General features: G+C 40.4%; 1 pseudogene across 1 annotated transcript; it reads right to left on the bottom strand.

Annotated features, from left to right (window-relative positions):
• Positions 1 to 198: 198 nt before the first annotated feature.
• On the bottom strand, positions 199 to 26,672 carry LOC149040490 (sacsin-like; annotated as a pseudogene). Its single transcript, XR_016179704.1, has 11 exons — positions 26,573 to 26,672; positions 18,859 to 18,931; positions 18,358 to 18,399; positions 18,046 to 18,140; positions 15,980 to 16,090; positions 15,366 to 15,513; positions 13,976 to 14,987; positions 13,282 to 13,853; positions 1,993 to 13,016; positions 1,067 to 1,346; positions 199 to 771 (listed from the first exon to the last, which is right to left on the bottom strand). The product of XR_016179704.1 is annotated as a sacsin-like (transcript).

Raw genomic sequence — 26,672 nt, 5'->3', positions numbered from 1 at the left:
CTGGATATGCTGACTGCAATTCAATAATAGGGTGTTTTTAAAGGCTATGGAGGTGCAAATGCCTTGTCTGTCGCAAAAATGATCATAACATGTTGAGAGATCATAGAGCAATTATGAAATCATTTCAAGGGAATGCACGTAAAATTTTAGCAGTATCGATCTATCGAGGAACTGGTCTTTAAATTAATTTATACCGCCTTTTAAGGCAGATCCCTTTATTGGTTGGAGTTTCTCTAACAAACTTTGCGTCATACTGTAGCTACATTTTGTTCTATAAAAATGATGCAAACACCTACGTTTTTAAAGATGCACATTAACAGTATGGAGGCTAGACAATTTTTAAAAGAAATATATTGATTTTGAAATTAAAAAAAAAAACTCGGTCCTTCTACCCAACTCATAATGAAAGCTAGCTATCTACAAAAAATTAAGTATTCGTGGGATACAGCTTTTCCTGTTAGAGGCTTTTTACCTAGCGCTGAACACATCTATAGTCAGTTTAGTATTCTAGAGTCACATAAAAAAGCTGATTTGATCTGATCTAATCTCAGATAAAGCAGATCAAGATAAAGTCTAATACGTAGTTTTAAAAAATCCGCCTTTGGAAAGGGAGGTTTTTATATCAAGGGCGTTACAATTAAAGACAAGTTGTACAGTCGTGATCAAAATAATTCTGGTTTTAGAAGATGCACGAGATGGTTTTAACATTGCGGTACATTAGACAACCATGCTTGAATTCCATCCTTGCATCGAATCCTGATCAGAGTGACCCTGTCAAATGAAATTCATTTCACACCATTGAAATTTATATCATCTGCAGATGGAGAGTGATGATTGGTGCGAGACACACACCCTAATGTGGCGATCTGATAGCTGCGAGCACCATACCAATCTATACACTAACATAGAGTTCTTTTCATAAAAAAAATAATAATAAAATAAAAATAAAAAACTCACAAAGGTGGCAGCAATGACCTAAATTTGAACTGCATGTTCTCTTGAATAAGATGCACTCAGAAAACATACGTTTCTCACTGAGTTTTGTTAATTTCCTTTAAGCTCTCACCTTAGGTTATCCTGCTCTGTACGCATGCAACAATTTCCTTAGCAAGCTGCAAGGCCTGTTGCGCTAATTCGGCAGAGTACACCTCGTTTGGAATCTGGGGAAAACACATTCTGTCTGGGTAACGCATGCGCGTAGAACCACCAACTAGACGCTCTAATTGCCTTGCTAGATCTAGTAGCTCGGGATCATTTAGATCGCAGCAAATCTCTACAAGGTCGTGGACCCTTGTCCTGTAAGTATCTACTGTATACTGTGCCGCCTTCAAAGCCTTCTCTGCTGCCTGTCAGGAAGAACAAATAAAAAACTCCAGCCCTGTCGATTTTTGAGTTATGTTCAAGATAATCCCTGTTAACGTTTCTTTCAGAAGCACCTCAACTAAAGATGGAGAACGATTCATGTGTCTGTAATATAACTGTTAGGTGTTAGCAGAAAAAAACCTAGGAATACAACTAATAACATTCCATTTCCGCTAACAATTGACAAACATATCTGGTCACACGAGACAGCCAAAGAAAAACGATTAGTTATGAAAATAAAAATGGCTTAACTTAACTAAAGGAATCCTATCATTATATCAAGTTTTATACTTCAATGTTAAAATAACGATGGCAGCACATAAAAACTATTTAAAGTGATGAATAAAGGGGGTAGGTTTCTAAATGAACTGGGATGCTGCGTCGGTGGGGTAGTATAACAGGATAATTAAGTATTATCAACTGAGTTAATAACGTAAATTGGCCACCGTAAAGAGTTTCAAAGTTGACGTTTCGAGCGTTATCCCTTCGTCGTTATCCCTTCGTCTCTGACGAAGTGCTAACGCTAACGCTCGAAACGTCAGATTTAACACTCTTTACGGTGGCCAATTTAAGTTATCAACTCAGTCGATGATTTTACATTACCTTATAATAACTGATGTTTATTATTACCTGGTGACATTTGAAGCATGCCCACTCATACGAAGGTCTCTCATAAATTATATCGTTGCTTGCTGCCTGGATATCTGCAACCGCTTGTTTGAACCAACGCCTGGCCTCCATTGGTTGAGGATTTTTTCTATGACATGGTGGTCTTCCTCTGTGTTCCCAGTGCTGCCTGTAGTGTTCCCTTGCACACAATGCCCATAAAACAAAGAAGCTTCCGTAGGAACTACCCTTAGGCTCCCCTCTTTTTAACCTTGAAAATTCGCTCTGTATGTGCTGACATACCTCTTTGCAGAATTCCTCATCGCCTAAGTTTTTATCAGGGTGCCACCGCAAATACAGCCGCTTGGTTATTTTTCGTCTTTTTTTTTCTGGAAGAGTCCACGCTTCCTCTAGAAGGTTTGAAATCTTATCGAAAACTCCCTGTCTGCTTCTTGGGGTAGGGGGCTGCTCAGTCCTATCACACAGGACCATCGCAGTTGAAGATGACTCGGTCAAACGGTGGAATTTGTACAGGTCCGTAGCATCGACAACTTTCTCTTGGCCATATCCAATGTTGATTCTGTAACGCCTTGTCAGGCGGCTGTTGCATTCGCTCGTTACTTCTTCGATAATTATAGCGTATATATAGGTAGCATCTCCTCCTTCTCCAACTAGACTTGGGTCGTGAAGCTCATATCCAACATAATCGTCAGGTGCAAACTCTTCAAAGTCGTCATTCAAGCGATGGTGATCTTCTTGGGGAATAAAACTGCCAGGCTCAGGCGGAAGTTCCAGCTCTTCTGCAGAAAATGAGTCATTTGGTCGAACACCCAAGCTATCTAAGTGGGACCATATGTCACCTAGGGGACATCTCAGCATATGAGGAATTAATAAGGCCCTTCTTCCAAGAAGTCCTTCACATATTTCCTCAACTGCATTAGCTACTAACAACGAAGTCATGCCATCGTCACTTGTTCCTTTAAAGGAAGCGACGTATACCCTTGATCTTTCCTCACCGGAAACCAAAGCTTTTTCCACGAAGCACGGAACGTATGCCTCGCTAGCTGGGATGGGTTCGTTGCCGCAGAATAGTGCAGTTTTGAGACGGTATACGGAATAAACCTCGAGGTTGCGAAGCCTTATCTTGATGTTTGCAATCATGCTGTCATCACCCTCTCTTTCTATTCTACAGTTCTCGTCGCGAATAAGTCTCGCTATGCCGTAAAAAAATTGGGGAGATGAAAGCTGGTATCTGAGGTGGGTGATTGCAGTATTCGGTAGATTTTCAAGACTTGAAGTGATTTTTTCTTTGATAACAGTGGACAGCATTTTTGGCCTCAAAGACTTGGGTAACTTCATCACGAGCTCTTTGTAATTAATGCTTGTAGTATTGCAGGTCACTTTCATTTGGCGAAGGTCAAGAAAGAGGTTCTCTCGGAAATTGTGCAGTCGATCACGGATAGAAGGCGGGAGATCATTGAAAGTCAGCTCCGAGGACTTCTGCAAATAAAGAGGTATTACATTGGCAGTGCCGTTCGTTCTTACGTCTGTGAGAGTCATTCCTGGTAAGTAGAGCTGAGAAATGTCTTTAACCTCTTCATTATTTCGCTGAACTTCATTAAAGAAACCTCTTACTGCTCTTTCACACACGTTAACTGCATTCGGGTCCAGTTTGGAACTGTGGCACCTCTTGTGCAGTAAGTCCAACACCATAGCATAATGGCCCAGAGTGACAAATTCTGAGCAGCCAAGGTTCAGGAACAAAGGATGAAACTTACCAAATTCCTTGGGAATTCCATACAGGAACGGTCTTAATTCAAGGTGCTGGAAAAGCGCAAGGACTGCTTGACGAGGTAGAATGAATTTCTTACCATTTTCAACCAAAATGCAAGGTGTATTTGCAAGTATTTTCCTTTCGTCCCTCCCGCTGATACGGTTTCTATTCAAGAATGAGTAAATGCATTCCATTACTTTCATCAATGCGCAACGTCTTTCAGGGGAAGAAACTGTTCCTTCATTGCCTCTACCAACTTCTAAACATAAAGTTTTGCAATGAGCGACCACAAGGTCCACTGAAGGCTTTTCTTGAATCTGAAGTTGGGAGACAAATGAATCGTAGTGTCGCTTCATTTCAGCATCCGAAGTAAAGTCATGAGCAAAGTCATGAGAACGATGTCTTGGATTCGCCCACTTTGGAAGTAAATTGGCTTCCGTCCAAACAATTTCGGCATAATCGACTGGAACTGCCCCCTGGAAGGCGAAATGTGGAGCCTGATGACCAGTGAAACCCCCAAACGGCAAGCAAATTGCTTGGAGTCCTTCTCTGACTGGATCCCCAACTACAAAAGGGATGTTGCAGATGTCTTGTAACAATCCTTCATCTAGAACGCCATCTCGGTTGATGAGATGATTGACCAATACTTGAGATTTCTTGCGAGTATTATCACTTGGGGCTGATGCAGCCTCCCGTGCAACTTCTGCAGCAAGCGCCCTAAAGCAATCTTTGGAAACGATGTGAGTTAGACCTATTCGCCGTAAAAACGTCAGCCATTCCGGTGTGTCAAAAGGGTCCATTGGAAACAGACATTTTGGAAGCATAGCGCTAAAAACTTTGTTTTCAGGGTCAAAAAAACAGGATGCCGTCTTCAGACTTCCATCTGCAGAGGGAACTAGCGGAATATCTCTCAAACATTTCGACAATTTCTGCTTCTCTTCATCCTTTGCGTTTTCTAAGGTTTTTTTCCGGATGTATGTCAGGTGAGATTCTCTTCCTTCTTTACTAAGGATGGAGAAATTTGTCAACACAAAGATGCAATAGAAGTCAACAGTAGAGAAGAATTCCAGCGCGAGAAACTCGAAAAGCTCAGAAATACTTGTCTGAAATTCCAGAAAAACGATATCCAGCTCATTTTCCAGTACATCAATCTCGTCCCGTGGTATTTCAGTTGGTAGGACACAAATCTTCCGATCACTGAGTCTTATTAATCCACCTTGGGTTGCTGGATAAAAAGAAAGTCTCCTTAAGGTTTCCCTCTCGTTTTCTCCCAAGCGTTTCACACTTTTGCTAAAATATTCCAGGATGGTAATACATTCCGAAGTATTCAGTCTTCCCTCCAGTGACTGCGGCTCTAAATCCATCTTATCGTCGAGGGCAGTAAGAAGTGACGCAGGAGACTCCAAAGATGATACCAGCATGCGAGCAAGATAAGTAGATTTTGAAGGCAAACATAAATCTTCGCTGCTGGATGAAAGTGCACCTAAGTTAAGTTCAGGCAAACCAACCTTTCGCAAGACATCAACAAGGTTAGAGCTTGAAGAATCTGCACTTCTGAAATCCAGGGCAGATGCCGCTCGCCTAAGAGGCAACAGATAATGTTTGGTGGGAGGGGGTTTCCTTTTGTGAGAGAAGGAAACCAATGGTGTATCTTCGTCTGTTAAATCTTTCACGATAACCGGAAGAATGCACCAGTTGAACAAAGGTTCGAGCATTTTTCGGATTTCTTGGATCTTTCTCTCTTCGTTCACTTCTGCATTAGTGATAACATCCTCGACAAGCTCGGACAGAAAAATCCAGGTCTTGAATATCCATTTTCGGTTGGGTATCTCTCTCTGGTTTGGGTACCACTCAATAAATCTTCTACTTCCATATGTGTCTATTGGTAGAGTCTGAGGTAGATTGGTGGCGAAAGAGGCGGCATCCAGATGTCTGAGGGAAGTTAATTTAACTTTGTCAGTGTCGTTAAAAACACAACGATAAAGAAGGTCGTGAAGGAAAATTTGCGAAGACCTTGGTAAAAGATCGCGGTATTGTGAGAGGAATTTGGGATGTTCACTCGAAAACAATTGGAGACGCTGGTCATGCGTAAGCAGGAGTGGAAGATCTGGTAAATCGCTCAGGAAACTGTCATCACAGCGGCAATACAGCAACACGGTGGTTACTCCAACAGCACCTTTAAGTGATGTTTCCTGAACGTCGCAAGGAATTGGTCCAATCGTGCACAAACGATCGTCGCAATTAAAAGTTTTATAGAAATCAATTACCTTACGAGGAGAAATGCAGCAGGTCGCAACTCCAGCTCGCTGAAAAGAATCATGCAATGCCAACGAGAAGAAAACCAGGTTGAAACCACTGTCGAGTAAAATGTCTCTCAACAGCTTGCGTTGTTTTGCTTGATTCTCCTCTTTACGCTTCTTAGGCGATACTGCAAAGGGCCCTTTTTCTTCAAGATCGTCAAAAAATGCTTGATGCTTCCCAATACCTGTCGGTGGAAGCCAAGTAATCTCAGCAGCTGGGCTTTTTCCAGTGATCTTTGATGAACAATCGAGGGATCTCTTTCTAACCACGGGCAGAATCTTTAATTTCATCCGGTTCATTTTATAATAAACAGAATCAACCAGTGTCTTCCAATACTTATCAGTAGGTATTTGACGAGGAAAAAATGATTCGTACACTTTTATTTTGCTCAGGATTACACTTTCAGTTTCAGGGTTCGAGTCACGGGTAGTGGAAAGTTTGAGAAAATCCCGCACCTCGACCAACATTGTGATGTAGCATGACGAGATGACATCTTGCAACAAAAGATAATTCCAGTCACTCCGATATCCACCACGGTTCTCGTCATCTCTCCACAAACCTCTTCTTGCCGCGTGGTCTAACGCAAAGTGGCCATTAACGTGAACTGGGAGGTTTGTCTCAAGTGGAAGAGGTAGAAAACAGTAAGCTCTCTTTAGTCTTAGAGAAGAATAACTAGGTTTCTTCTCCAAAAGACAGGCGACACCACCGCGAGAAATCATTCCAAGTTCTCGCTTCCTAAAGGCATCAATGATACTTTCTTCTAAATCTTTTTCAAAACCAATCTTTTGCACAATTCGCCACTTTTCAACGTTGCCAGTGGTGTCTCTTATGTCCAAGACGTAGGACACCTTTTTTACCGGTATCTTTGTTGGATCAATTCCCTCTCTCTCTTTGGATAACTTTGAAATCTGTTTGATGTGATCAGCAAATGCTTTTCTTTTGGCCTCATCTTTTTTTGACATCTGTGCCTCAACTGTATAGGAATTCACTAGATTTTTACTTGCTTCATCAACCTCACAAATGGTTATCTTCCTGACGTTGTTCAGAAAGAGCAGAATCTCAAACATTTCTTTTTTAAGTCCTTCCATCATAACATCAAGTTCTTTAACTGACACAGAGTTTGAAGAAATTTCCGATTCGCGAGCCATGTCCTTGGTCCTCAGTGGGAATCTGAACATGGTTGCGTTGTCAATCTTAAAGTGATCTAACAAGTAGCAAGGAAATACATCAGGGAACTTCTTACTTAGGGTGGCTGTATCGTTGAACCTACCCCCTGGCTCTGAAGGAGTGGCGCCCGGAACATACTTGCAATGTGGGTCAAATACACACAGAACATCGCTAATCTCCTTTCCCTGGGACATAAAGGACGGCACATCAGTCAGGTGGTAAACAGCATTGAAGCCCACCCCGTACTGGCCTGTTTTGTTTGGATCTTCACCCTTAGTACCCTCGCCGAGATTCTGAATGCCTTGAAGATCAGAATTGGTGAAAGGCTTGTTGTTGTACACACATAAAGCGGGGCCCTGTAGAGGTTTCCAACAATCCCCAAACACCTTTTCATGTGGATGGTGTCTTGGGTCCTTTATAAAACAAATCTCGGTTGCCTCTGCGTCGTCTGCATTTTGAAGAAGTTCTTTCAAAATTTCTCTTTCGCAAGGGTAACACCGAAGTATGCGTTTCAGGCGATTTGTAAGTTTCTCTTTCTGTCCAAACGACATTCTAACCATGTGGTACCGCAGAGCTTCATCTCTTCGAGTTTTTACACCGATAAGCTCACAAGTTGGCCAAGGAATTTTTGCATGAACAAAATGCACTCCTTCTTCGTCAGGCATCCATGGACAATCCTTAATGCAAAGCTCGGATATTGCCCTCATTACTCTCGACGAGTCAGGAAGGTAAATGGTTCCTAGCTCTTTTCGCGATGAAGCAGGGTCACTTCTACTTGCTTGTAGTCTCTCTCCAAGTTGATCTGCCAGACGTGCTGCTACTTTAAGGTTTTTCTCGTCCAGTTCGTTTTCAGGAAATAACTCCTTGATCTGCCTTAAGGCTAAGATAAAGTCTTTCTCGTCAAAACATTCTTTGACACCGGAGACTCTCAGTAGCTTGGGAAAATCTTCTGCCAGCCGTTTTGGAAGCTGGTAAAGATATGGTGCACAGTCATCGTTGAGATGAAAAGCCACCTGACTTGGGTAAAGAAACTCTCTTTCATACAAAATAAATTTCTCGTTTTGTGGAATATCTTTGATGGTTGCACCCTTACTGATGGCCCTTTCTAGGTAGGAGTAGACTGCTCTACATACTGAGTTAATTTCTTCGATTATCTTGGCGTTTGACGACTCAACTTCGGAACACATCGCTACCTTCAGTTGCAAGATAATATGGTTTAGCTTTGCTTCTTTTTCGCTAAGTTTTAGAAACTCTTTAACATCTCGAGAGATAGACAACCCGACGAGCGGTTTTATGCTGCACAAGCGATATTTTTCACTTTCCAGAAACACATCTTTTGGAGCGAAGAGCACATTTTCATCATATTCATCGGCCTTCCAAGGTAAAGGAAAGTTAACTGGTTTACTAAGAGCAGGAAGAAATTGAGCCTCCAGTATTCTTTGTCTTGTGAGGTCTAAAGAGCTTTCGTCTTTGCGCTCAATCTTCCTCTGTAGAGAATTAACAAATTCAATCGCTCTCTCCTTCGCTGCTTCACTGTTTATAGTGTTTAGTCTATTGATACTTTCAGCTCTTTCTGCCATTTCCTGCCAAGGTAGATAATCCGATACCATTCCCAAAAGCTCAAGCTTTGCAAGTCGTCCAGGATTCAGAAAGGTCTCTGCATTTCCACATGGAAATCTGCCATCCTCAGGTCGAAAGAGCCGAGCAGCGTCTTTGCCTGGGTGAATGAGCTCAGAAGGACGTCTAAGAGAGTTTCCAAGTGGAGATGCCGGAATACAAGAATAAGCTTTAACCAAATCATCACAGCTGTTATCCATTGCATGCAAGACAAGTTTATCTCTCATCTCTGAAGGAACTGCGGCGATATTCGGGAAAAAGACCTGACGAAAAAATTTATTTTTGTCGTAGATCTTTGAGTTAATAACCTCCCCACTTCCACAGCTTTGGAAGGAATTCACGACAGACAAAGGGACATCAATAACCACTGCGCGTTTGCTCATTAAAAGCTGGAAAACTTTGAATGAAGTATTGCCGATCAAAGGATCGTTTCGAAGAACTGGATGAAGAAGTACCACCTCATTGACAGTAAACCAGTCCTCTCCATCAGAAAACAAAGCGTGAGTTCCAGTGGATATTTGCATGTAAAACGACTGCATGAGGTGTCGGAGGTTTGGGAATACTTTATCGGCTTTCGGCCACAAAGAATGGAACCTGTAAGATCCGTCAGTGGGAGCAATTGACCTTACATCTTCTAGGAGGCACAAATAAGCTGAGCAAATTGAATCCACCGTCAGCGCTTTGTTCCAGTCAACCCCATAGCAATCTTTGTCGCCTTCGAGTTTTTCTTGTAAATGGCATCTGTTCGAAGCTAATGCAAAAGCCCCATTTATATGTACTGGAAGCCCACTGTGGATAGGAAGAGGAAGGTAGCAGAAAAGAGTACCATTGACATCAATTCCATCATCATTCTTAAAAACAGGCACAGGCACAAATTTGTCGGCGCCGCTTGCAGACAGCTGCACAGCCACCCCTCCTGATGGAAGAAGGCTAAAATCATTCTCAGCAAACTTCAGTGCACGTCCGTCTCCCATGGAGGAGACTACAAGCCAGGTGGTACATTCGGGATGAATGGTTGCTACGTCAGGTTTAAAGAAACGTAGACCGCATTCCGTGAAGACGCAGTGGACATGAACCTTCATAGAGGACTTTGTCGGTTTAAATACCTGTCCCATTCTAAATGCTCGAACAACTCGTGATGACGCTTGGAGGAAACTGCATTGCTTCAAAAAATTCTGGTCATCGAAGCTCAAAATGTTCGCGGTGGGAGGAAGGGAAACAGGGACGGACAAGGCTCTTACTATTCCATCCTGAGACAATGATTTGGTGATCTTGAACGTCAATTTGACTGTTTCGTCTTGAACTTCGGGTGTGTTCAAAGAAAAAATGCTCACGCGGAGGACGTTCTGTGTGAAGAGAAGTAAGGTTTCGGCTCCTTTAATTAGCGTAAGCAGTAATTCTCGCATTTGCGAGTCGTCGTACGCCAGCTTCTTTATCTCACTTTTCAAAGCCTGCTCACTTGTTCTCAACGGAAATCGAAACAGAGTACCATTGAAAGAGTTGTCCTCTTTTTGGAGATTTAAATCGCAGCCAAATATACCATTGAATGGTTTGAACTGGTTTTTAAATTTACGAAGCCTGCTCACATCTTTGTTGACATTGATCTTCATTCCAGGCTTCGTTTTGTTCTTTAGAGCCTTCCCGAGATACGACGTATGTGGATCAAAAATTACAAAGCTGTTTCTGCTTATGAACATGGGAACATCTGTTAAATTGTATACTGCATTGAAGCCCAGTCCAAACCTGCCAATCTTTTCTGTGTCGTGTTGTTTCGTTGCTTCGTTCAATTTTGTAATGTTCTCAAAGTCTTCCTCCTTAAATGTTGCATCATTGTAAACCCACAACGCGGGACCTTGGCAACCCTTCATTCCCTCGTCAATCAGACAAGTCATTGCTTCCTCATTCGTTCTCTCGTCATACAGAAATTTGACTTCTGTGGCGCCAGCATCGTCGGCGTTTTGAATTAGTTCTTTCAGAACTGAAAGGCCATCTGTGTACTCTTCGAGTAGGCGATTGAGTCGGGTGGTAAGTTTTTCTCCTTGTCCAAACTCTTCTCCAATGACCAGCTCATCAGCATCAAGCAGTCGGTTTGTTATACTTGGCACGCCGAGACGCTCAGCGGTTACATTTGGGACATTTGGGTGTACGTAAAAGTAGTCGATTTCTTCGTCGTCATTTTGTTCTCCATACATGCAACTGTCTACGGGCTGAAGTCTGACATAGGAGTTGTCTTCTTGATAAGTTGGGATCAGGATGTCTCCTTGAAGCGCCTCCGATAACTCTCCACTCGCCAACTCGTTCAGGATATTGACAGATAACTGAAGATCGTGTTTCACTTCTGAAGGGCTCATGACACTTCCGCTGTCGTGTTTCACTTTGATCATCCTTAGAACCTTTACCAGAACAGATGGATCGCATTCCCTCTGCACACCAAAGTACTCAAAAAGACGACAGTGCTGCCTGAAGTCCACAGGAAGACAACGTATGTAAGGTGCGAGATCAATCGATGGCCTTGTAGCGAGTAAGTGACTTGGTAAAGAAAATCCATCCCCATTCCATACCCAAGGAAAGACGTTGATGGCCTCAAATTCCTGGTCCACATCATGGTGTTACTCACCAAGAAACCTGTATATTTCGGCCAGCATAACAATGTAGTACGGTTTCTGCACTTGTGAGTAGCACCTCACCGCAGTTTCTAAATGCTGGACTACTTGGTTTACACGGGGTTCATCTTGCCAGCCGAAAAACTGACTGATTGTTTCGGTTTTATCCACGTCAACAACAGGCATTACAGTTCCAATTAGGTTTGCAAACTGGTGACTCTTTAATTCAACAGGCTTGAAAAATCTTCTTTTTTCTTCTTCTTCTGTTTTCCAATATGGAAGGTTGGGAGGGTAACCATAGGGTCGCTGTTCTTGTCTTGAAACCCAAGGAATAGTTCTCAGTAGAATCCCCAGTGGTTCTCCGCTAACCAGCTCCAGCATCTTTTGAGGATCCTCGTGGAGAAAGCGCAGGATTATTTCAGATTTCTCCTTTAATGACGGAAGGTTGGGAAACTTACTTATCATCTTTGCACTTTGATAGAGGTCGGTCACGGTGACGTCATCTTCGCCTTTCATTCCCAGTTCTTCAAGAACTACAAGTACTGAAGGGCTACCGTATATGGAGGAAGGGAAAACATCCTCATGGACGAACAGAGTTTTAACAATGGCGTTTCTAGGGTCAAAGAGCTCACAAGGCCTTGCTCGCCCTTTCTGCCTGGAAACGAAAGCCAAGTCCTGCAAACTCATCTTGAAACAAGCATTCTTTCGAATAGTACTTGGATAACGATCCAACACATGCTCCATCAGCTTGTCAATTTGTTTTTCCGAGTAGCATCTCCGCTTGATATCTGGAAATACAACCTGACAAAGCAGTTCGACGGGCGTTAGAATCTTAACTCCTAGGAGACATGCAAACGCCATTGAATCGTTTTGAGAAACATCAACGAGGTCTCTTCTCAGTGTTATTGGAAGGGGTTCAGGGGGTGCAGCACACAGACCATCCTTTGCTGACACGAATTTCTTCGCCAAAGTCTCAAAAATTGGTAGAGAGCGCAGAAAATCGTACGCTACTGGACCCAAATGCGTGTCTCCGACGCTGACCAAGAATGATCTCAGGAGTTGTTTTTCCCTGGTAGAAAGTTCTGAACGTACAATATCGGACAGTTTTCCGTCAGTCATCATACTTGAGGAAACCACCATTGCTTTCAAAACACCGTCAACGAATGGCGGATATACAAACCTTCCTAAAACGGCTGGATGGTGGCCAATGAATGAGGGATAGTCAGTCATGATAAGCACACCAAGCTTGACGAGAATATCTGAGACATCATCGTCTAGGCAATGACCATAAAAGTGTTTGACTACTATTCTGGAAGGCTCACAAAGTCGTGCCAAGGTAACTGGTGTCTTTGACATGCTTAGCGGAATCAGCGGAAGTTTACCGAGACTAAGAACATCGCCTGCATCGGCAAAAAAAAATTGCAGATATCTCCACACGACCGTGATCCACTCTATGGGTGGATGTTTATGGTTTCGATCTTCAGGATACCACAAGACGGTGTTTCCCTTCCTCCACTCGAACGGTAATGCTTGTGGAAGAAGGGATTTTACATCATCTTTACGGACTATCCGCAACTGTGTGAATCCTGAAAGAAAGTTGAACGTATAAGATTGACTGCGTCCTTTGTGAAAAACCAAACAAAACGGAATTTGGCACACAATATAAAAAAATTTGCATAATTGCAAAGAAAATAATAAAACTAGGCTTAACGTCTGACGCGCAATATGTACATGTTTGTTCGCAGACTTTTGCCTGACGGGGGCAGCTGCTACAGATTTTAAGTTCGGAAACCATGCCAGAGGAATCGATAGTCTTAATTCAATAACTATCAAATGAGAAAGTAGTTTCACCTTGCTTTCCAGCAGATACAAGCCTCTGAGTGATTGTCTCATCGATCGTCTCATCCAGGAAACGATCTTCTAGTCCAGGAAAAAGTTCTCGAGGATGTTCCACTGAGCAGATATACACGGGTTTCGATTGACTGGTGAATTTGATGAATTTCCCATCGGAGAGAGGCAAGAGCTCCAAATCAAAAAGCGAGTCAAATTTGCCATCTTCAAGACAAAAATTAAGCAGCAAAAGCTTTTCATGCCTATTAAGTTTCTTGTAACATGACGGAATTTCCTTCATGCTCGATCTCACGAGGCTGGGATTGACTTCCTTGACAGAGGTATAGCAAGTTATAGCCCTTATAACGTGTTTTGGTACAAAAACAACGGGCACATTAGCAGCCAGCAACACTCGAAGAAGCACTTCTTTGGTTTCACTTTGATCGAGCTGGTCGAAAACCGCTTCTCTCACTGTAATCCAGCGTCCAGAACCTGCATCTGTGTAAACAGCATTGTGCTCTAAAAGTTTACTGAAAAAAGGATCGATGAGCTTCTTCCACATCGGGTCAATGCAAATAATGTTTGGCCACGCACTGCAAAACAACAACCAAGGTATCTTGATCACATTCTTTAATTTAAAACGGTAAAGTTGTCGCTGTAAAACATATCAAACTTTAATCTCTTGGTGACTGATTGGAAAGATATTACAACTTACTTGTAAATTGATGCTCTTGATATAGAACAAGAGTCCCATTTTATAGCTTGCAAAATCAGGGTGGCATATGCCTCGGGAGTAGCCTCCTCTATGAGACAGTTATTCCACAACAGTGACTTGTCTGTCAGTTTCCTCCAAACCATCCTCTCTCGATCTTCTTTACCTGCATTTGGAGACTTAATATAATGCCTGTTCTGACTCAAAGCAAAGAAGCCATTTATGTGTACTGGCAGACCTGTCAGGCTCCTCATCGGAACTGGTAATGGCAAAAAACAAAACACGTGGCCTTTGATATCTGGCGTCTGTATTTCAGGATTATTAGGCAATGGCATGGCAACACCCACTATGGGTAGAAAGTTTAGCTCTTTATCTGTCATCAACCGTTTGAAGTTCGATGAAACTTTTCCTCCGCAAAAGTAGTTGGTGACAAGAAAGGAGTACTGCTGCACAAGGTTCGTTTCGTGAGATGTACCGGACTTGATAGTCTCTATGGTGACTGGATACGTCACTGCAACAGAGTGGGGCATCAATTCCCCGGGCCTAATCTCTCCAAGGAACTCCTTCCTCTTAGAGCGAACTAATTCCAAGTCTTTGGCGGCAACTCTAACCTGAAAGGTTCTTCTGGGACTAGCCTGTAACTCTTCTCGAACATAGAGTTCAATTGATTCTAAGTGTTGAAGAAAGAGAAGAACCAAGTGGGCATCAGCTTCAAAACTTTCAAACAAAGTGTCCATTTTCTCCTCGGTGTACAGTGTATTCGATAGATCAGAGGGTGTGGTCCTCAGGGGGAAACGGAACAAGGTACCATCGTAATAACCGTTAGAAAATACTTCTTCCTTACAGTCAAAGATTCCTTTGAAAGGAAGGAACTGATCGGGTATTTTTTTCATCTCAGCACAGTCTCCGTCAAGTCTCCAACATCTACCGGTTCTTCTGTTCCGTTTATCAGAAAAGTAAATTCCATGAGGGTCAATAAATCCAATTTTTTCAGCACTGAGTACACTTGGTAAATCTTTAAGAAAAGGGAAACTAGATATCAGCTGTTAATTTTTAATACCGAGTATATTGCCATTTAATTTATTTCAATATATCAGAGATGTTAAAAATGTACAAGGTGGATCTTGAAGAAAATGAAATAATAATTTGAATGTAAAATTAGTGTCAATTATACAAGGTGCATCTTGGGCAACCTTATCAATAACAGTTATAACTGGTAATTTCTTATTAGAGTGTTCACAGTAGCGTAGAAAGACTCCATTACAGGATACAATAACTTTAAATATTTGAAATATAAGTAAGCTAGCAGGAAACCGAATAGAGTGAAATACCATGGCAGAGATGTCCTGGCTATTTTGATGATACATGCACATAAGGACCCACTGTGACTTACCTGTCATATGCAGCACAGACTTAAAACCCAAGCCGAATCGACCAACTTTCATGGGTTCTTCCACTTTGATACTATCGCTAACAAGTCTTATTCCTTTCCAGTCTTCTTTCCTAAACGTTGCGTCGTTGTAGGAGAAAAGTGCTGGGCCCTACGACGAAAACCGTGAATGAAGAAAGATAAGAACTCAAACTTGGCAGCAATGTAGATACAAAGGGGGCATGTTTATTGGTTCAGAGGATTCCTGGTCAAACGGTGTGGGTTTCTAGACCTGTACGAGTATATATGTTTATTTCTCTGACAAAACGCTTCACTTTTACCGTAACTCTCTCCACTTCCGAATCTAAATGAGGACAGGCAATATTCCTGGTTGCTACCACGGGAACGAACATTTCAATTCCAATAATCTCCTTCGGCAGACAGATTGTTAATGTCTACCCAGGATGGTTTTACAGATAAATCCCTTTGACAAAAGTAGTAGCTACTCGATCTTGTTTTAAACTCTCAAACAAGTTTTTGTCTACTGTTGTAAAACATGAAATCGGCTTCAAATAGTTTTAAGGTCAATAAGATAGTTTTTTTTTATAAACTCGTATTTACAAAGAGTCAGTTATCACCTGGAATTGTGCGAGCTCCTCATCAAATAGATGTTCAGTTCCATAACTGTTTTTGTCATGCAAAAATTTTACGTGTCTGGCATTTGCATCTTCCGCGTTTTGAATGAGTTCCTGGGGGAAACAGCAATTTAAAATTGTGTCATGCGGAACCAACATCGACGGAAAGTGTGTAATCTTCAGATTAAACAGAAAATAAAAGAATAAAAGTGGAAATGGGGAGTAAATATCCCTCACTTTCAACCACACCGAGGTGAAAAGTTGTCTAAGTATATACTAATACCATACAGAAACCAAAAATTAATTTTATTTCTGTCAGTCTACCAATAGACATATGGTCAGAAATAAATAAACTAATATACATATACATATAGATATATATATATATATATATATATATATATATATATACACATACATATATACACACACCCGTTTTCAAAAACGTTGCAATTTGAAAAATTATGAAGAAATATACACCTTTTGTTGCCTAATCAAAGTGTCTCTTTTTGATGAGAAAACAAAATAGATATGTGTATTTATAAAATGATTCAAATAGTACGCGCGCTCTGATTGGCCATAAAACCATTTTACATGAGCGTATGTAAACACGGTTTTCGTTCCTCTTTCATTAGTTATTTTATAAAAGAAATGTAAAATGGTTTCCGTGTTTACTCGATAAGGTGGAAACCACGACGCGAAGCGGAGTGGCTTCCTACGCTTATCTCGTGTTCTCCCAACCTCCCGCGTGTTTACATCAGGCTATGTAAACACGGAAACCATTTTACATTTCTTCAATATTTCATGGATTTTTTTCAAATTGCAACGTTTTTGCAAACGGGTGTATATGTATATATAAATATAAATCATATATATATATATATATATATATATATATATATATATATATATATATGGACTCTGTAACAATTGCATGTTAAGGCCCCTGAGGAAGGCAAATGCCGAAACGCGTCGGGTCTTTAATAAAGCGTTAAAAACGGAAGCACATTCTCCATTGTGCAAATTATATATATATATATAATACACCAGTCCCAATAACAACAAGACCTATACCATATTTCATACAGTGGACTGCCAATCGTCATGGATCATTTACATAATCGAGTGCAACATTTGCAAACTTCAATACATTGGCAAAAGCGAAACTGCATTTAACCTACGGTTAAACAATCACAGAAACCATATTAAAAAGGGAGTGAGTAGCTGCGAACTCACGGAACACTTTTTACATAACAAACGAACTCACGACTTTAACAATAATGTTACCATAACCATTATAGAGAAAATCCGAAAAGATCATTTAGAGTCTGACAAAAAGAAAGAAGTCCTTAGAGAAAGAGAGATTTTTTGGCAAAGAAGACTAAACTCCTTTCAGCCATATGGACTAAACAAAAGAACTGGATAAAGCTTTTACGCGAAAACCTTTATAAAGTTTTAGGTACATAAATTGTTTATAACATACGTTATAAAGGTTTTAAAACTGTTAACCAATTAGAAACACTAATTGTGTACGAGAGATTTTATTCAGCATTTAATTAAGCAACATGCACTGTATTACGTCACACAATTAACCAATTACGACTCTGTAACAATTGCATGTTAAGGCCCCTGAGGAAGGCAAATGCCGAAACGCGTCGGGTCTTGAATAAAGCGTTGAAAACGGAAGCACATTCTCCATTGTGCAAATTATATATATATATATATATATATATATATATATATATATATATATAAATATTATGAGAGGAAAAAAGGACGTAACTACATTTCCCGACAAGCCTGTTTCGTGAATCGCTTCACTCTTCAGGCTGAAGAGTGAAGCGATTCACGAAACAGGCTTGTCGGGAAATGTAGTTACGTCCTTTTTTCCTCTCATAATATTTATTCTGCTCTGCTTCAACGTATTGAGCACTGTTCCACGCGAAAATCGACTCGCAAACTTCCTATATATATATATATATATATATATATATATATATATATATATGTATGTATACATATAGGTATTTGTATATATAACTATGTGCCTGTGTGTGTGCTTTCTTCACCTTTAATATCTGTCCATCATCTGGATACTGATCTAGAATGGTCCTCAACTGTTGGATCAGCGATGGTTGAATCAAGTTGAAGTCACCATCATCATCTGACGAGCAACCAACAACGAGAATACATAAATGGAACACCTTCAGCCTCCTGATCGTCCCAATCTTATCAGAAGGATGTCGACAAGGCTTACAGACCACGTCTAGGTGGTGTTTAACCTTTTTGTTTTAAATTTCGGGATTTTTTTAATGAACTCAGAAGGTCTGTCTCACCCAAGAGCTTCTTACAGGTGATATTTTATATAAATATGTACCTACCCATCTTTACCACTTCAGCCTCTTACACTTTCAGTACATTTTCTGAGGAGAAAGTAGAGACAATAACTTGGTATGTACCAAAACGTATGTCTAGCAAACAATGTTCAAACATTGATCATGTGCGGGCACTTTCCTTTCAATGTCCTACAATATGTTCTTGATCGTTTGCTTCGGTAGGAACCCGAGAACAACACAAATTTAAAATGCACCAGTACTATCTATAACTCAGTTCGATGAGCTTGATCTTCAACAGTACTTGTTATCCATGGTCAAGTAAGGCTATCCCAAGGTTAAGCTAATGCACATGTATGCTGCAAGAAGGTCAAACAAGTTTTACTAGCGAAAACGTCCATTAGAAAGATGATCGAACCTTTGCATTGCAGACTTGTACACAGCATCAAAATGTTACGGATTCAATCAACAAGGCTTGTCTGACCTTCTTCAAACTGTTCCGTTTTATATTTTCCAAATTAGTAGAATATTGTGGCCAAGAGTACTTACTTCAATCGTTCTGAAGAGAAAGAACATCGATAATAATATAACCTGCAACGGCTTCATCCAACTTTTGATAGATCTGAAAAAAAAAACATACAAACAAACCAACTTAGTTCAGAATTTAAGAATTCAAATCGAAATATCTTGTGCAACACTTGAGAGCTCAGTAAAAAAAACAAGTGAGAATTTTCTTATTTGAAAGTGAAGTACACACAATATTCTTTGACGACAGTCATTTAAATAAATTATTTGCAGACGCAAACCAGAATATGTTTAGATTCTTTCAGCGAACGGTAGGTGCTTCCAAAGAACTTCACACCAATTGATAGGAATTTCTAACTAATGCTAAGTAGCAGATCATCACCATAGCATTCTATAGCTACCTTAAGAAGATACTTGAAAAGCGTTAAGAACCTGGCTCAAAGGATATTGAAGGAGCCAGAAACATACGCGGCTTTTGTTGAAAAGAAAACTCTGGGAACTCTACGTTATTTGCATCGCTGAATTTTATCAATTATTTAGTCTATATTGTTATAACTTCTTAACTTATCTAATGAAGCCTTTCGGTTTTGAAATATGTCGTGTCTAGCCAAGAGAAGATAGAAATTTTTGATAACTTGTAGTATTCAGGGATTCAGCTGCAACTTCCAACGGGTAATTTAATAAAGAAGGAGCTGAGGAATCAACCAAAATAATTAGTTATTTAATCCTTAGGCAAACATGAGACAATGACGAAAGTAATACTATTTATTCAATCTTAAGAGGACATCCGTGCAAAAATCAAACAAAAATGAAATTTTCATAGCAGGGGTCGAAAACTCAAATTGTCTCAATTTTTGCACACAAGTAGACCCTAATAAGACAAGAAAGGCTGTGTATTTTTTTTCCTCAAATGTATTTTAACTTTCGAGAAAAACGAACTTTTCGCTTTCACCCTCCGGAATCGATGAATCGGGTCATAACAGGTCGAAAATTGAACACTTTCGCTCGCTTCGCATTTCAAAGATATTACGTCTAGGGAAATATAACCAACGTAAGCTCTTTTATAGACTCTTCGTCTTCTGTAAAATGTAAGTTATGTAGGAATTGGTTGCTTAGAAGGTTTTGGCCATGCGAAAAAGCAATGTGCTCTCTTCCGTTACAAAAAAATGTCGGTGAAGAAAACCTCTTTGTTCACCATGTGCCATATTCAGAATTCCACAAAATTACGTATGTAAATTTCTGAAGGAATGATCTTCAAAATGACGTAAAGTTTTCTTTGGGAAAATGTTTTCTTGCGACGCAGGAAACTCTTCTAAGTAGCGCACGGAAGACATAAAATCACGCAATATGTTGATTGCGTGACCAAAGAGTTAAGGAGCATTCCTGCCTTCGAAATGACTTCGGATTGAACAGTAGAACTTTTTCAGAAACAAATGACATAGCCATAACCAGTTTTGTCAAATTACTTTGCCCTTTATCATTTGAAGTTTGTTTCTACAGAGATGTTCCGCCATCGTTCTGTCTAGTACGATTATGCACCAGTGCCAGTAACGGATACGATTAAAAACTTTGCTGTTCTCTTGCATACGAATCTTAAGTTTCTGCCCATTGTTTAACTTTTTCTATGTGCTTACCTGTGCCTATTAACTAGCACTCGATAAAAACCAAAAGAGTTTTCAAAGGGAGGCTTTTGCAAGAATTAAGTGGACTAAGTGAGGGCTTGCATGACCCAATTAGCATAATTGCAGTTATGGTCGCTCGACGGACGTCATTTTCTAAAATAAGCACAATTACGTAAAAAAGAAAAAGCAAGTCTAAATATCTATTTGGCTCTGATTTTGCCTTTATTTTTACCCAAGTTGATTTTTTCTGCTGGAGTGAAAACACTTTTTAATTACTGCAATGTCTGTTCGCTTTGTGACGTATAGGCAAGACAATTAAATTTACAAAACTTAATTAACCGCGAAAGAGTCAATATCGCTTGTCTTAACTGTCACTGCTCTTAACAGCAAATAAGCTTTTCGGCGCTTCTAACAAATTTCAGCAATTTAAGAAACTCAGAGCAGTTAAATAGCTGCTTGCCGTTTTCGTCTTTCTCAGACCTCATTAATCTTGAGATACTTGCAGCATGTGCCTTTTGTCCCGTTTGTTCTCCAGTCTCAAACTTGGCTATCAAGTAGTTCTTTTTTTTATCAGTGAAACGGGATTGCGAGAACGACTCTGCTTTAGGGCCTATCCCATTTCAAGAAAAGCTACAGACGATGACGGGTGGATTCCGTGTCCAGCAGTTGCGGCACAGCACTCGGTCCCTTCTCCAGTCTAAAGGCATACCCTAGCACGGCGTGGTCATAAAGAGTTTCATATTCAAGAACATATTTGTGTCTCCCACATTCGAGATGCTTCTGTAAAGACGAATGGCGTTGATAGGACTTAATGCAACCCTCTTCCGAGCAGGAAAAAATATTTTAGTTGTGGAATCGCGCGATTCTTCACTTGAATCATCGGTACCTTCATCAGTGCTGTCTTGGTGTTTTTGAGATGTTTTAGCAAACTCAGTTCGTCTCGGCTTCATAGGAACAAAATTAGCTTTTATGTTTTCGCTTGCTGCATTGCATTCAAGTGTTGAAACTTCGTCCTGGTTAGGAACATGAAACTTGCTCCAAGGAATGAATTTTGTAGCCGGATCTCCATACTCTCACACCTTCCTCGCCATACTGAACGTTGTTGACAAAGTTCACAACATCCCATTTCACTGGCTTTTTGATGGAAGACAAAGGAGGCCTGCACAACACTGCTTCTACTCCAGGGACACCCCAAATGATTCTATTGCCTCCTGCATTTGAGATAACGACTCTATATCGTGGCCTGAATTCAAATGGATGGCCATATGGGATTTGATCTTTGCAGCTTTCCGATCGCAGGATCCCTTCCCTCCTTGGAAATCTGAAGAATCCATTATGCGTAGGAAGAGATTGTTTTGCTCTGCTACTTTGCTGGCTGTAACCAGGGTTAAAGCGCAGTGGTAATACCCGGCGTTGTCTTGTCTAAGATAAATGGATTGTTAATGGGCATGACATCCTTCAGTCGACGAAAGACGTCGTTAAGTATGGCAAGAACTGCAGAACTGTCCTGGTTACACGTCTCAAATAAGTGTACAGATGTCATCATCTCAATCTCGCCATCATTTCCCTTTCTCGTCGCAACCGTGATATGCCATGGCAGATCTCTCCAACCAAACCAGTCTGTTTGGCTCTCCCTAAATTTCTTTGGTAGATATTTCATTGCCCGGTCTAAGACCAGCAAGGCAGAAGTTTCATCTAGCTCATCGATGACGTCTGGTCTGGACTCGTCCTGGTTTGTTGAACGCAGTTAATGTACTTTCCAGGAATTTATGCTTTGTTTGGACTGTAAAGTCACAAAGGCCAAATCCTCTTTCGTATCGGTTGGGCCTCCCACTTCCTGTACAGCTCTCTCGATTTCAAGAGAGATCAGGGCTGACATACCTACAATCATTTGGAATTCTGAAGGTATTCTGGCTCCTTCCCCAAGCTCAGAACGGTGGAAAGGACAGATTGTTAAGGCGTTTATATCCTTTGCACTCATGTAAAAAATACCTGCTCGGGCACTCTCGTTCTTAACTCCGGCAAAACACCAAGCACTTTTATGACCCTGTACATCCTTATTGCACGACACTAAGGGGACCACCTCAAATAATTTACTCCTGTCTTGTCGGTCGTACGAGCAAGCACTTCCAACCATAAACTTGAATGAGCTAGAAGCTTCCATTTCATTCACAAGCGAGACCTTCGATTCAAAGGGGGCGGGAAATAATTCTTTTTTTTAGTTTCACGTGAGAAAAATCGAATGGAGGAGTGTTTATTAAGTTTTGTTAATTCAATTAATTGTCTCGCTTTTAAGTAGAAAAGTCAACAAACATCATAGTTTCACTCACGCAGAAAAAAAATAACACGAGTACAAATTTAGGAAAACTCAGAGCTAAATGGATATCTAGACTCATTATTTCTTTACCTCGAATTTGTGCCTATTCAAATGACGTCGACCGACTCCACTCGTAGGTCCAAATTATTCTGTCACACGAGCACAACGACTCGTACCGCAATTAAGCAAATTAGGTCATGCAAGCCCTCACTTAACTCCTGCAAGGGCCTCAGTAAGGTAACATTTTGTGGATTTTCGTTTTCCATAGGCTAGTTAAAAGGCACTGGTTAGCAAGTCAAACAAGGGGCAGAAACTTAAGATTCGTATGCGAGAGAACAGCAAAGTTTTTTAATCGATTACCGTTGCTGGCACAAGTGCATAATCATACTAGACAGAACGATGGCACAATATCTCTGCAGAAACAAACTTCAAATCAAATGATTATAGGAAAAATTAATTTAACAAAACTGGGTATAAATTTGTTATTTGTTTCTGAAAACGTTCTCCTGTAAAATTTTGAGTAATTTCAAATGCAGGAATGCTCTTTGGTCACGCAATCAACATATGGCAAGATTTTGTGTCTTCCGTGTGCTACTTTGAAGAGTTTTCTGCGTCGCGAGAAAACATTTGCCCAAAAAAACTTTACGTCATCTTGAAGATCATTCCTTCGGCAATTTACATACGTAATTTTGTGGAATTCTGAATAATGGCACATGGTGAATAAAGAGGTTTTCTTTACCGACTTTTTTTTGTAACGGAAGGGAGCGCATTGTTTTTTTACATGGCTAAAAGCTTCTAAGCAACCAATTCCTACAACACTTACATTAGACAGAAGAAAAAGAGTCTATGAAAGAGCTCACGTTGGTTAGATTTCCCAAGACGTAATATCTTTGAAATGCGAAGCGAGCGAAAGTGTGAAACCTGTTATGACCCGATCCATCGATTTTAGAGGGTGACAGCGAAAAGTTCCTTTTTTCTCGAAAATAACAACATATTTGAGGGAAAAAAATACACAGTCTTTCTTGCCTTACTAAGGTCTACTTGTGTGCAAAAATTGAGACAATTTGAGTTTTTGACCCTTGCTATAAAAATTTCATTTTTGTTTGATTTTTGCACGGATGTCCTCTTAATACAAAAGATGTATACGGTTTCATATTGCAGGCATTAGGAAAGCCCGCAATTCAAAGGAACCAATTTAGATCATAGCATGCATCACATCCCTTTTTTACTCTTACTACCTGCGTGTTAAGTTCCTTTCATTAATAAAACTGTAATAACTTTTTCGGATTTGTTTAAATCTATTCTTATGACACGAAAATTATTTTAACCCAGCTTATCAACGACAAAAATAAAGACATTCGGCTTTCCATGAATTATTTTTTCTTTAGAGGCAATGTACCCGTCGGTTAGATTCATTCAATAAGATCAAATGTATTTGCAAACCAAAACCTAATACAACGACACAATGACATGAAAAATTAAAAAAGCAATGTTTTTAAACCACACCAGCAAGAAAATCAGCAGAAATCCAGAGTGTTTTGATACATCACACAGTGTATTATTTATATCATACTTTTTATTTCATTATACCATTTAAGATAAAGAATTTTCTTTATCTCTCCATGATCATATGAAAGTTAAGCAGGTTAGCCTCTCATATTTGCATGCGGTGAGTATTTAAAATTCAGAGCAGGCGTAATTTTGGCGAGTGGGTGCTCAGTATTTTCTTAGCGGAAATTAAAGCATTAAATTCGGAACAAAAAGAAGCAAATTCTATACCGGTTCTGGGAAGGATCTACTGGCCGTGTCGCCAACTGACTTAGGAAAAAGTGTGATACTTCAGGTGTTGGTTCGTTTGAAAGAAATTATTACGAGGAAACCTTTGAGTGTAGTTGTCGTTTGTCCGCCTTAAGGCATTGTTTATAACCAAATGGAATAGGCGTCTTCGATCAGATATAGAGTGCGACAAATATCAACTCGTATTTTCGTAAGTAGAGAACGCTTTCGTGGAGCCACACCGTTTCACCAGAATATGCCGGTTTGCATCAATCAAATTATGGCGTGTAAACCTTCGAGTGCAGCTGTTTGTGCTTCAAAGTATCGTTTATGATCAAATGGAAGAAAAATCGTCAAATAGACTAACGGCAACACTACTCAAGAATTGTCGTTTGGAAAATATAGAGTGCAGCAAATATCAGTTCATATTTGTGACCGCAGCTCTACGTGTGTTGATTTTGCTGAAAGACAATGCTTTCGGTTGCTCATTTCCGGAAATACATTGACGCGTAATTAATCCGGAGTTGTTTTGCTGCGCTGCAGGCTATTTCAAAAGTTGCTGCTTCAGCTTTAAAGCTGTTCCATACTAGCTATAACATCTTCTTAGAACGTAACCCAAATTCCAAGAAAACTGTCGAATGGTATTTAGTTGCGTCATAGCATTTCTTTACTGATCACTTTTTACCACAAAAAAGTACGACATCAGTACCTTGACGTGGTTTCTCTTTGTTCACGTTATGAAATGGTGGCGGTTCGCAACTCGCGCCAAGAAATTGTCTCAGCGAGCGGTGTCGATGGTCGGCGAATTGCAACGAAAACTGATCGCATGAAGGGAGTTTTAACTCACAACCTGGCTATGATTGATGAACTTTTCTAAGTGACCGTGATGATCACGTGAAAATTTGGATACAGTCGTCATCTCTCAAATTTTGCATCTTTCATTAGTTGCTGAGCAGTATTACCTCAACAGTCAGCGGTGGGATTTCACTTGACTGAGAATATCAACTTCCTCGTTGGCTGGAGGTTACAGAAACCACCACGTTTCTGTTCATTTAGAATTTATTTCTAGGCGGTAGATTTATGCAAATATTTCTATCATGGTTCACTAAAAACAGGAAAGATCGCAGCAAATTTACATTATTTTATGAGGCAACAGCCGATCTTTCGCAACTTGAAAGATACTTCTCGAATTCCGCAATGGTGGTCCCAAATTTTATCGTTAGCAGAGCATGTTTCAAACCCTGCTTACTTTGCTTTTCATTCAAACGCTTCCAAAAGTGTTCTTCATCTATGAGATAGCGGCCAATGCATCAACATTTGCATTTCACGAAGGGAATTACATAAACATGACCCTTTCTAAGGATTCTAGGAAATGAGCTCTAACTTCTGGTCATGTCTTCTCCTGGAGAGAGGGGAGAAGGTACAACTCGGACTTCTTCGTAGGGATCTACCGTCCATCTCTATAAATCCAAAACCTATTTCAGAGCAAAAATTTCCATTTCCGCTTTATGTTCAAAGGCCTTGGCCAGTGATTTCATGCTCATTTTCAAACCTAACGTTTGAACGGTGCACTTGATCTAAGAAGCGATTAATATTTGTGCAAGTCGAGTGTTCATAAGATTTGCATCAATGCCAAAGCTAAGAATGAACTGACTCACACTCATCGTATGTAGACGAGACAAATACGTTAATGTGTTCTCGAGGTACCGCTGAAATCAACTGCATTCTTTTTTTTAAACGACTGTGGTATATAGCTGCAAACAAGTATTTAACTCATCTTCTGCCTCCTTTCTGACAGAACACTAATCAAATAAGATTAATTTTGCAGCGACTCGTCTTCATCACGTTCCATTTCAGCTTCAAAACATGCTGGCGTCTAAAGGGAATTAGGGATGCTGATCTGATTTGACATGGCGTCGCTCTGATTCACCACCACATTCTAATATTCAGAAAAACAACCTGGTTTCGCCGTATAGAAATCTTTCCCTCTCAGGATACTTAGCCATGTTCACACGTTACTCACCTTGTATAAAACGGATGAAGTAGCCCAAACCAACTCCCCACGATTTACGAAAATGTCTAGTCTGGATGTGGAATGGAGACCTTCGATTAACAAATGTTGA

This window comes from Pocillopora damicornis, chromosome 9 (assembly GCF_964200805.1).
Source record: "Pocillopora damicornis chromosome 9, jaPocDami1.2, whole genome shotgun sequence".
Lineage (NCBI taxonomy): Eukaryota > Metazoa > Cnidaria > Anthozoa > Scleractinia > Pocilloporidae > Pocillopora > Pocillopora damicornis.
Note: the sequence above shows the minus strand (reverse complement) of the source record. Positions and strands in the feature narration are given on the sequence as shown.